The sequence below is a fragment of the Ixodes scapularis genome, unplaced genomic scaffold, assembly GCF_016920785.2.
Source record: "Ixodes scapularis isolate PalLabHiFi unplaced genomic scaffold, ASM1692078v2 PGA_scaffold10__122_contigs__length_95168666, whole genome shotgun sequence".
Taxonomy (NCBI): Eukaryota; Metazoa; Arthropoda; class Arachnida; order Ixodida; family Ixodidae; genus Ixodes; species Ixodes scapularis.
In genome coordinates this window covers 52,222,534-52,234,944 of record NW_024609836.1, presented here as the reverse complement: position 1 = coordinate 52,234,944, position 12,411 = coordinate 52,222,534, and the positions used below count along the sequence as shown (strand labels likewise).

At 46.0% G+C, this 12,411-nt stretch overlaps 1 protein-coding gene across 2 annotated transcripts in view; it reads left to right on the top strand.

Moving 5' to 3' along the window:
• Nucleotides 1–12,411, top strand: part of LOC120848907 — a 186,331-nt gene that overhangs the window by 96,910 nt on the left and 77,010 nt on the right. The window lies entirely within an intron of this gene.

Sequence of the window (12,411 nt, the reverse complement as noted above, 5' to 3'; positions counted from 1 at the left end):
GTTCTTTCTTCTTTTTTTTTTTTTTATGTAGCGAGCGACTAGAATTTTATGGATTCATCATCCACAGAATTCCAGTCGTTCGCTATATAAAAACTGTAGAAACGCGGATCTTGTTGCTTTATTTTGGCTTATTTTCTTCATTTAAATGTCATTAATCAATGTTTAGAATGTCGGAATAAAGGGCTGCGACGCATGTTTTTATCTTTTTCTTTTTACCTCTTCCCTTTTCGAAAGAATGAACGGATCCAGGAAACTAAAGTTGAGCCGGTCTTTTAATTGTGTTAGTTGAGCACTTCGGTCTTTGGGAAACCCAATTTATATTTGATGGTGTCCACCAAAAACAAACCCGCCCGTAAAAAAAAAAAAAAGCGTGTGATTTTTGGTTTATTTTTGTAGGCACTAAAGCTTCTTACGGGACTGCCTGAAAAGCTTCATGCGTTTGCGTTTACAGTAAATCCCGGGACAATAAAATCATAAAAGAAGAAAAAAAAAAAAGAAGGGGGTAATTTATGCGTTTTTGTGTTTTTCAAGTTGGCACATTTAATTGCTTGAGTTTTGTCATCTAAGGCCCTTCGTCGGCAGTAGCGTGTTGCGCCGAGTAATTGGCTGCCGGATTCGCTGAGCCACGGCCTTGAAGTGCAGTTTTAACTGGGTAGTACGACTTGTCGTTAATGTTGTATTAAGGAAACACTGGCCAGGCGGCGCAAGCTGTCGTACGACTCGAAAGGTTTAAGCCGTATTCATCCATTCGCCCATTTAGCGATGGTTTCAGCAGCGCCGAAAATATTTCCCTTTTTCTTTTTGGGTTCGTCAGCGGGAGAGAGGAGGAGAAGGACAGCGTTTCGCGGGTTGGCCAGTGAATGCGACGTTTTGCCGTACAGGTGGAAGAACGCTGCGCGGAGCTGTTAGCGCGAACACGCGATCGCCGGTTTTTCCTATTCTTCACGTAAAACCGAAGGGCTGCCATCGAAACTACTTTGGTAGTGGAAACAGCTCGCTTACTGAATTAACCTAAACGATACCGTTCAATGCCAGGCAATTCCCCTTTTGAAAAAGAAAGAAAGAAAAAAAAAAAAAACAATGTCGATGTTTTGTTTGAACTAACGGTGTCTCGGTATGGCATACTCGTCTGCTGCTTTCGGGGAAGTGGCAGCAAACTCCTCTCCGTCTGCAAGTCGTACTTTTCTATGGGATCTATTGGCGAACGAAGTACTTTCGTGTACTCCGCTCGGGAAGAGAGTGATACAGCGAACGCCTAGTCTCCCATTTTCTCACCGTGACGTCACCGACACCACGTGACAGAACGAACGAGACGGATTCAGATATGCATTGTAAACGGATGACTTCGATTTCCTCTCTGCTTTTTTGTTGTGTCTGCTTAGCATCCAGCAGGCGTATCTGACTGGGTACACGTCAATGCCCCACGCACAGAAAGAACAAAAACGAAACAAAACGAAAACGTCCAGCAAAGATCACACAAAATTAGGGGTTCTCAGTCGCCACAAGATGAGACAGCGGGGCCTTAATTAACGAATTACTTAGCGTCTTCTCTGCCATGTTAGTCCTCCTCTCTCGCCTCCCTGCTTTTCTGATCAACCCCCTCTCCCTCCTGTTCTCTCTTAATTTTCCTTGCCGCTTATTGCGTACGTGTCCACCTCGCTCCCTGTCCTCTGCTTCGCTTCTGTCCTCGCCGCGGAATGTGCGCCTCTTACACAAACCGGCGTCTAATCCCTTCGTAGCCGCTTAATATGTCGCTCCCCTCCCCCTTACCGCGAATGAAAGCCCGATTTGTCCGAATACGTGTCTCCCGCCTTATAAAGATGCATCGTTGCCGTTTAATGTGGGCACTAGACAGAAACGGACGCTGCTTTGTGTGGCGAAAGCTGCGAGCTATTCCCGACACCGGAGGCCAAATACACGAACCCTCGCATACAGACCGCCGATTCCCTCACCTTTCTTTCTAGTTAACTTCGATGCAGAACACGTGACTGTCGTTTTATTTCTATGACTTTGCTTTTTTATATTAAACTGGCATAAGGAGGGCGAAGGGTAAGGCTACTTAATTTGGTGTGGTCCTCTTTTCCCTATTGATCGGGGTCTGGGCGGCTTGCTCCATAGTAAAGGTGAAAGAAAGAAAAGGAAAACAAAAAAAGATGGGAAGGCTGCTTATCTCTTTCGTTCCCCACTTCCGCACCCTCTCCCTTTTTTCCCTCTCTCCCCTCGTTACCAACACCGCCACTGGAATTGTACTCGCCGCGGCAGGGAATGGATAGTTTACCGTTTTACATTCGTTCTTTAGCTGCGGGGGAGCTTCCCGAAATGCACCCGGGGGTGAGCTTTGCCCCCTGCCTTTTGGGCTAATTGTGATCTTGCGCGACTGCTGGTCATTTTATTCATCAGCTCGTCCCTCTCTCTCTTTTTTTTTTCGCTCTCTCGGATATTTTTTTCTACTTCTAGGTACATGTCCCCTTTCGCGACGACTCTGTTTGTTATGGCGGTCCCGCTGACGTCATCAAAGGGGCGTCGTCCGTGTACACCATCGGCGGGTCTCACTGGAAATCTGCGTGCGCAACTGCGGCAGTAATTTTACTGTGCGTTCGAATAGCGCCGCGAACGTGTTACGTACCCGTATTGCGCGACGACGACGTAGGGTAATCTTCTACAATAGGGAAATTTGCGTTCGCCGAGGCTGCTTTGTGTGACGCTACTGGCCATCGACAGTAGGAATGAGGAAAGAGGCAGCGTTGAAGACAGGAGTGCAGACGATACGACGACGATGACAGCCCGTGTCGTCTACTTTGTCTTCGACGAGCCGCTTTCCTTCTCGTAATCTATAGTCAGCGACAGTGAGAATGGCAACACGGTGGAGACGTGACCATGCCTTCCGTCGTGCTTTAGCTTCCGTTACAAGCGGAGCAACTGAAGCTCTTCCCTTCCGTTTTGACTTTGTCAGCGATCACCAGCACGCTTAACCGTTCAAATTTTTCTGAAGGGATTGGGGAGGATAAAGCATAATCATGATCGCGGGGCCCCTCTTTTCTAATTAAGGCCCGATTAAAGAGCGGGAAATCTACCTTTTTGGGGGGCATATGGCTGCCTTTGATGTTATTTATTTGGGAAATACACGGTCGGTAATTTGTTTTTGCTCTTTAAAGACGCCCTGCAACGACTTATTGACTGGTTTTTAGTTTGCGCCGAACCTGAACGCTCTGAACGGAGTAACACAGTAAAACTTTTCTCGAATTTCGCTTTTTTTTTTTTTTTTAAGTTATGGGCAAAATTAAATTACGGTAACAATAAAAAAAATTACCTCCTTCATGACATCCCTGGTCTTGGCTTCGGTGGCCGTGAACTAGAAGAGGGGTAGTGGGCTCATCGAGCGCTCAAGGTTGCCGCACTCCCTGTCGACGGCCCCAGAGGGCGCCAGTAAAGCATGTGCAGGGTAGGCTAGATGAAGCGGGCGGCCAGGGTGGTTCGCATTGCATTTGCTGCGCGATTAAACACTAATTCAGCATGACGCTTCATTGGCCACAAACGACAGCAAAGACGGGGTAAAGATCAGTCCAGAACGGGAGCCACTTCGCGCTGCCATATTGCCAAACGTGCCCGCCGAAAGCCTTCGGAACGCTCGGAACCGATTATATCCTCGAAACCATACGACCACAGCGCCGCCACGTACATCCGGGACTTTTCTACGCTCGCCGCTCGTTGATGCCTGATCCCACGACACCTTTCTAGTATGCGCCGGCTTCTCCACCGCTTGGTGGCGGGTATGTCGACGTGTCATTTCTTGTTTCCGTACTTTCTGAACTACATTTCTTTCTTTTCGATCTAAAATAGTGAACAAAAACTGCTTTCATATATAATTGAAATGGTTCGCGCCACATATATTTTGTATTTCGACTAAAAAAAAATGCTTTTAGCGGCTCTGACTAGACCTACAACGTCTCACGATATCGTCACCTGCCGCGGGCGTTCGGTACCACGGGGCGCCCCCGTAGGTAGAGGAGACTTCCGCGTCGTCCGGTTAAAATATGACGCAATGATATTTGGTTGCTCTCTCCGTTTCTGCTGAGTTGCCCGAACCACAAAAAAAATGTAAAAACCGCAAAAAAAAAAAAAAAAAAAATCTAGACGTTAAATAGGATTGTTTCTCCTTTAAGGAAAAACTTCACTATCCATTCGGTAAGGATATTCAGCAAGTCTGGCTTTTCTCTTTTTTTCTGAACTTGCATTACACTTCCCTATTAATGATGGCCCACTATGGTCATCGAAATTGCAAAATAACGGGCGTGTAAAAAATAATAAAGGGGGAGGGGGGGGGGGGGGGTATCGCTGTTCTTGCTCCAAACATGTCCGTCTCGTCTCTGGCGTTCATGTCGTTGAACGCGGGGGTACACTTTTGTCCTGTAATTTTTTTCTTCTTCTCTTTTTTCTGTTTGTACAGTTATAATTTTAGAGAGAAAATATATTTTATATGCAATACGGTGATGAACACTCTTGCTGGACTTCCAAGTTTCTGAAAGTGCGACAGTTTGACCCTGGATACGCGCGTTGAATCCAAAAAACTTGGGTAACGCTTTTTTTTTTTTTTTTTTTTTTTAGGAAGAGACAAATTTGCTAGATGTTTCCATTCGGATTTTGCCTTCCTATTTTTCTTTCATGGCACATTTTTGTTTACTTGTCAGGACGCGTTGAATTGGGAACATTTTTATAGCCGAGGAAATACCAAATATAAGACGATATATGTGTTTTTGTTTTGTTTTTTCACCGGTCGCGCGTTGACGGATCTTTTCATATTGTTGGGTGCCTCCGAATGCGGGGAAAAAGACGAAGGCGAAACCTTGTGTCGCTTTTGCATCTGAATATGTTTATTTCGTTCCGTGTCGGAATTGACACGTTTGAATGTCTTTATACTTTACGCGAAATGAAACTTTTTGTTGAGTACGAAAACTCACACTTGTCTTTGGGCAATCTACACTAGCAATGTATGCTGCGCACACGTTTCTAAGTTGTCTTTTAATTCATATTCTATTACCTTCCTCCGAACTGTCTTCCCAAATGTGCCTAACATTTGTTTTTTCTCGTTTGCTGATGTTAGACGCGCAAACAAGTTAGGCATCATTCTTCGTCAATTTGTTTTTTTACCTCGGTTTGTTTGGGTGTCTTACCACGACATGCATCGAGACAGGTGTTGCGCTCGTGTCGGAAGAGAGAGAGAGAGTGGTCTTCCTACATAGCTTATCAATTAACTTTTTTACTGTCGTGTTTTCTATACCGTGCTCGCAGATTTATTTACGTGCGACGTACGATGTTTAATCTATTTTTATATCAATTACACCTTGCTGTTTCTTTACTTGTTTTTTTTTTTTTTCTTTCTTTTATTTTCTTTGTTTACGTCAATAATTCGAAATCCAGGGCAACAAACCTCCGCTGCTGTTATGACAGCCCTAGATCGTAAGCTTTGTTAAGGCCTTCGTAGAAAAAGAAATTAAAAAAGGGTAAACGAAACAGAGGAAGTATAAGAAGCAAACGTGGAAACGATTCGGCTGCATTGTGGAAACCGCTCGTGTGAGAATCGTTCGGGCCCATAAAATTGTGCAGTTTATTTTCGCCGCTTTTATTTTTCTCTCGTTAGGTGGGCCTATGAAATTTGATTCTTAATGTGTCCGTTATTTTTTGTTTTATATTCTTTCTTGAGTGTGATTACTTTTTTTTTTTACGCTTGGGCCAACTTTTTAGTAGTCGTAAAAATTATGTGTGTGCATCTTTTATTCTTTACCACTACACACTCTCGCTGCCGAGAACAACATTTAATTCGAAGTGCGTTTGCGAAAACCTTTAAGCGGCTGATACTCATTCCACGTGTGTCAGTGGCTGCCTCTAAAAAGAAATATGGACTGTTCATTTGATTTGGGAAACCGGAAGGTACACTGGTTTGTCTTCGCTGCCCTGGGATCGAAAAAGAAGTAAATAATTTCGGCTCGCGGAGTTTTCATCTTTAGAGAAGATACGACGTATGAACTCGGCGATATTTTTTTTTTCCCCTTCACTTTATTAAACCTAGCTAATATCGCCTTTTTGTTTTTTGCGGTTGCTTGTTTCTTTTAGCACGTGGTAGGCTAAACGACGTATAGCTGAATTTCCTTTACCCCCGTATTTTACAAACATCGCCAACGAACACGGGTTCCGAATCGTGGCTTGAGAGAAACCACTTGGGCATTTTTTCGCCCAAACGTTGCACCGTCACTCCAAAAGGTACCTCGAAGGAAAGCTCTACTTGTTTTGCTGCTGTCGTTTGTGTGATATCCGACGCACTAGCAGCTCGTTTTATGTCGTGTACGCCGTTATGGTAATAATAATAATAATAATAATAATAATAACGAAATTACTACCAACATAGAGAACCTTCAGAAATAGGTTTCGTCCTTTTTTTTCTCAGTTAATGCATTTTTTTAGGGTACGTAAGGTGAGTAAATACTCAAGACTAGGAAGCGCGCACGTAAAGCTTTTGAGGGATCGGTGGCGGAGCGCGTGGAGCAAAAGCTTGCGCCGCAGAACCCAGGGATCCTGAGTACAATCCCCACCCCTGCCCGTTTCGATCTCGATGAGCATCGTACCGGCGTGCGGTCGTGTATCACTACTGCGTGGTGGACGTTAAAGACCCCAGGCTAGCGGTTGTACTGCACTGGCTAAATATCTCATCTAAAGCTGAGAGACAAGTCGCCCGTTGAGGCTGACTTCCGGCTGTATGAGCATACATCACAATTAATATGATGTAAAGCTACTTTTTTTTTCTCCGTGTAGTTGGCAGGAGCGCTGAATCCCAAGTTAAGATATCGCCGTGGTCCCGTCCCCGTTGTCCAATTAACGGAGGAGATGGAGGGAGTCAGACGAAAGACTAGAGAAGGGGACGTCATTGGCGGTATCAGGTGAGCCTTACAATTGGCTGGGGAATGCCGGCGGTCACGTCACCACGACTTCGACGCATAATACGTAGCAATGGACGCTCCCCCCCCCCCCCCCCCCCCCCATTTCCCCAGAAATAAAGGCGGTTTAGGCAGTAAAACAATACTCCGTTCTTTATTTATGTTTTTTTGTTGTAATCACTGCGATAAGGGAACTTCCCGAAACCTCCAAATCGCTGTGCTTCGCGTGCTCTCCCCTAGCAACCACCCCTTCCTAACTCCCGGTTGACGAAGAAGACTCGTTAACTTCTGGGCAAGACTGATACAACGACTCGGAAATGATTCGTAAAATAAAGTTTATTCTCTCTCTCTCTCCTTGGAGGTAGCGCGGAGAGGGACTGGCCTTGTAACTTTCCAAGTCGCGTTGTAGGGTAGTGGTAGTGAGAAGATGGACGCCCCTCTTCCCCTCGGGGCAGTCCCATCGATAGATCTGCTCCCTTTTGCAACTCTCCGCCGCCTGGCTTTATCTCCGCTATGCAGGCGGCAGCAGCAGTGGGCAAGGCCGCTTGCTGCTCACGCCGCCTCCGATGCTTCTTCTTTTGGCACTCGTAGGGGGAGCACGTTTCGGCACAAGGAGGAGGGCGAGGAGCGGCCCACTCTCTCGGAGGGCTCGGGGAAAGTCCATCCTTTTTCGGCCAAGTGGCACTCTTCATAAAGACGCCTTTTTTCCTTTTTTTTTTTTTTTTTTTTTTTTTTTTCCTCGGACGTTGCGAATGGCGCCGTTATCGTGTCTGAGGGAGGCGCAAGTTGGCAAGTAATGCAATGCGGCGAGAAACTCGGAGAGAGGGGACGTCAGGCTGCCGATCTTGATTGGAATGATTAGTGGGGCAAAGGATAGCTGCCTTTCTCTCTAATCAGTGCGTGCTCGAAGAAGGTGTTGGGCTTTCGAATGCGTTCGAACTTTGAGTACAGACAAAGACAGCTGCACACCCACGCGCAAACAAGCCCACACCTCGTGGGGTAAATTTAATAACAAAAACGGCTTGACATAACAAAAATAACAATTTAATTAAACGTTTCGCCTCCCATGCGGGAGGCATCTTCAGTAGAGCACAGAGCGAGTGAGAGTCACACAAAAAAGTTCGACTATTTAGGAATAAAGTTTGTGTACATCTCCGGCAGGGGGCCACGGTTCTTGTTTACCAGCGATGAATCACTTCCGCGTTTGTCGTTCTGGATGAACCAAGATTCCAGCAGCTTTCTCGGTCCCCACCTTATATCCCTCGCCAAGGCCTTGTCAAAGTTAAATTGGTGTCCTGACGTCCATGCGTGGTCGACGAGTTCGGACTTGAAGCGGGTGGCGTTTGTGGAATCGGTGTGGCCGAGGAAGCTGCTGGAATCTTGGTTCATCCAGAGCGACAAACGCGGAAGTGATTCATCGCTGATAAACAAGAACCGTGGCCCCCTGCCGGAGGTGCACACAAACTTTATGCCTAAATAACCGAACTTTTTTTGTGTGACTCTCACTCGCTCTGTGCTCTACTGAAGATGCCTCCCGCATGGGAGGCGAAACATTTAATTAAATTGTTATTTTTGTTATGTCAAGCCGTTTTTGTTATTACATTTACCATGTCTTCGCCCGGCTTCTGGAGTATTTTTGCATTCACCTCGTGTGGGCTTGTTTGTAAAGGATCGGGAACTGAATGTGCTTGGAGCCACGTGGAGCGCAAGCTCGCGCTGCAGGACCCAGGGATCCTCGGTTCGACTGCCAGTCCCTTGCCGTTTCGATTTGGGCGAGCATCGTATCGGCGCGCGGTCGTCTGCCACCGTTACTGCGTGCTGCTCGGCGACGACTCCATCTATGCTAGCGGTGGTAAACTTAACTGGCGAAATATTTCGTCAACAGCGGGACAGGGCAGACGCCCGTTGGAGCTGACTGTCTTCCCCGCTCTCTAAGCATACACACCCAACACAAGTGCTTTCACTGGTCAGTGGTCACCTGGGCTAAGAGACCTTGGACAGGAGCGAAGGTTACCGCCCGCATGTTCTGATTTTTGAGCGGCGCCGAGGAACAGCGCGTGCGTTTTCTTTGGGGGCCGTTGTGTGACGCGTGTTATATATATATATATATATATATATATATATATATATATATATATATATATATATATATATATATATATATATATATATATAAGCTATGACCGTGGGTATGAGCTACGAAAAAAAGAAGGGTCAGTCAAAGCTTAATGAGGATACAGAAGAGAGCAAGAGGTATATTACGCGTCAAAAAGTCGCGGCGCGAGCGTTCGTTTTACATTTTCCCACCTCGCGTCACCCGTTGCGGGCAGGCAGGACAGATATGTATACCTACGTGTCATTTGGACTCCCGCAATATTCCGTCCCTTTTATCCCACCTCATTCATTCTTCACTACCCTTGCCCCTCCTCCCCTTTGATCCTCTGTTAGTGTTGTGCGTGCGTTCGGATCTCTCGCCGTTCTCCTCTTCTCCCCATTCTCTCCCTTATTTTCACCTACACTCGGTTTCGTCTTGCGTTGGACCAGGGCAGATGCTTCGAGGCCGTCCCAGCCAATCGAACGCTGGGAAAGCATCACGCCCTGCTCCCCCCCGATGTGTCACGTGATACTTCCGCGTCATTGGATTGGCTGGGAGGGTTCGCATAACGCTCGCTGCGGTCCATCGCAAGGTGAAACGGAGCGGGCTTCCTCCTCCTTTTCTGCGGGATTTCGGGTTCCTGGAACCGCGCTGCCCGTATTCTTTTTATTTGTTTCTATCCCGTTGGATTGAGCCTCTTCCCTTTCGACTCCCCCTCTCAGTGATCCTATTATTTTCCCTACTCTCCATCATTACCCTCCTTCCCCTGCACTGCGTTGTTGCTTAGCAACGCTGGTCTCGGTGTGTAAGGGCACTGAAAGGAGGTTGGAGGGAAAAAGGGAGAATGAAATGAGGGGAAAAAAGAAGCTGAGATCGATCGCTCGCTTTTTGGGGAACGTTGTTATAGGAGAGGAGGGTGTTGGGAGGCTTGGGAAGAGAATGGAATGCCTGTGACGTACTTTGTCTCCCTTTCCCCATTTCCAATTTCCCTTTTTTCTCCTTCTGATGTCACGGGGACGATCCCGACCGCTGCCAAGTTCGAGGTGAAACCGTTTCGGTGTGTGGGAAGTGGAAGAAAGAAAGAAGGGAGGAGTGAAGGAGGACGTATGATCTCTGCTGGCGAAGGTCGCCTTTCCCCGCTTACCGCTTGTATATTGTCACGAATGAAGGCGACGAAAGAATGAACAGTGAACTGTGTGAAGTGAAAAGAAAGGTTCAATCGGCGAACTTGTTTCAAACAAAAATAAAGAATGAGTGCTGAAGTAGCAGAAAAGTGGGCGGCGATTTGGCCGCGTAACAGCAAGCAAGAGCGAGACTGACTCGACAAGGTCACGGGCAGCTCCTTCTCTAGCGTGCGTCACTATTTAGAATGTTCGGCAAAGGGAACTTGAGGGTCGGGGGCGAGAATGAACAGGTACTTTTGAGAACAAGAAAGCAGGAGCAAAAGTTACGTCCGGTGCAAGAATGAACGCGAATCTTCTACAAATGCGTGACTTCTCGGCCCCTACCGTTATACTCCGTGCACAAGTACGTATGTTTCTCGTGCGACTCGATTAATCCGCCAATTAATTATCTGAGGAGTTGCCTAGAGGACGCTAGTTGCACTTCGTCTCAGGTGGAAGCATCATTAAGTATTTAATGAAGCGTCTCACTCCTTGGGGGATTTGGCCCTTGATATCATCATATAGTAGAGATATATAGTAGTTTTCCATAAAGCCTTAAAGGGACACGCCCCCCCCCCCCCTCCCCCCAAACTATTTTTTAAAGTCCTTTGCCAGGCGATTTGTTATGGTTTCAGAACACTACCCAATCAAGAATGTCATGTATATTTTTGAGGGTGTTTCATTATAGCATAACACGTCATCGTCGTCCTATTGATCGTTTTATAAATGTATGACTTCTGTCTCTAAATTAGTTGGGAAATTTCGGGTTGAGTAGTCGTTAAATTTTAGAAGAGTAGTCATGGCAGGAGCGCTCTCTCGAGTCGCGGAATATTATAGTAGGCCTTGGCGCTTCGTCCACTTGAAGTTTTTGTGCCGCCAAATTGGACTCAAAATTTCGCTACACACACACACACACACGCACACACACAAAAAGGAACATTTGAGAAAAAACAAGAACAAAAGAAGTGTCGTTCAATTTTGAAAATGTAATTACAGTAGACATCGAATGAATAGAGAGCGGTAAAAAATAAAATGGAATTATAAAGAGAAAAGAAAAAGTCCGAGTTATGACAGGAGGGAAAAAGAAGTGGAAACATTTTTGAGCCCTTCTAAAAAGAAAAGAAAAAAAAAAGAGAGAGAGAAAGAGAGAGGGGGGAAAACAGTGTACTAAAAGTAAAAAAAAAAAAAAAGTGTGAGGAAATAGTAGAGAAAGCATTTCCCAGTCTGTGTCTTTTATCGATCTCGGTCGTGACCAAAAAGAATCGATATTAACCATATACCCGTGTCAGCCCGCTGACGACACGGCTGCTAGCAAACCGGGCAGACATAGTAGGTATTACCACCCAAGCAACAAAAAAAAAAGGAAAAAAAAAAGGAAAAAGCGCGAATGAAAAAAAAAAAAGAAGAAAACAGTGCGGGTCAATATCTCGTCGCGTTAGCTACGCTGCCAAATAAATTTGGAGCAGAAGTGATTAAATAGGCGCGCGCACGATAGTTTTTACCTCGTCCCCCATTCCCTTGCTTCTCTCTCTCTCTCTCTCTCTCTGTTTCATCTCTCTCTCTCTATTTCTCTTCTTTTCTCCCTGCTTTTCGTCTTCTTTTTTTTTTTTTTTTCTTTTTTCAGGTAGGTTTGAGCGTAGTTGAGTCGAGTAAGCTGCGGCCCTAATTGGGTTTCAGGCTCCCCCCCCCCCCCCCCCCCTTTCTACACACAGCTGTGTATATTTTTGTTATTCGGTTCAAAATTTCAGTATGTTGGGGGCGGCTTGTGCGCGTTCCGAACTATCGATAATATGCATATGTTGCGTTTGGACGTTCAAACTAACGCTGCTGTGCTTCGAAACTTGCATACCCCTAATTCTCCCCCCCCCCCCCCCCCCCCCCACACACACACACACACACGCACAGATTTCCCCGCCATTTGTCTAAATATAATTTTTTTTCTTTTTTATGTTATCTCCGGAGAGGTTACTGGATCAAACGGTCTCGAACATGGAGAAGCGAGCCTTGCGTGTTTCGAGAACGGGTACGTAATGCGGAAAAAATATTAAAAAAATATTAATTAGTTTGCTCGACGTGGAACTATTCCTGCTTGCCGAAAGAAGCACCCTGCTGCTTCAATCACGAAAACGGAGTTGGGTGCTTTCCGTTTAACTCAAAGACGGTGTTTTTCTTGAGTCCTTAGCTACGCTGATGGGTATGAATCGTTCATTAAAAGTGGACAAAG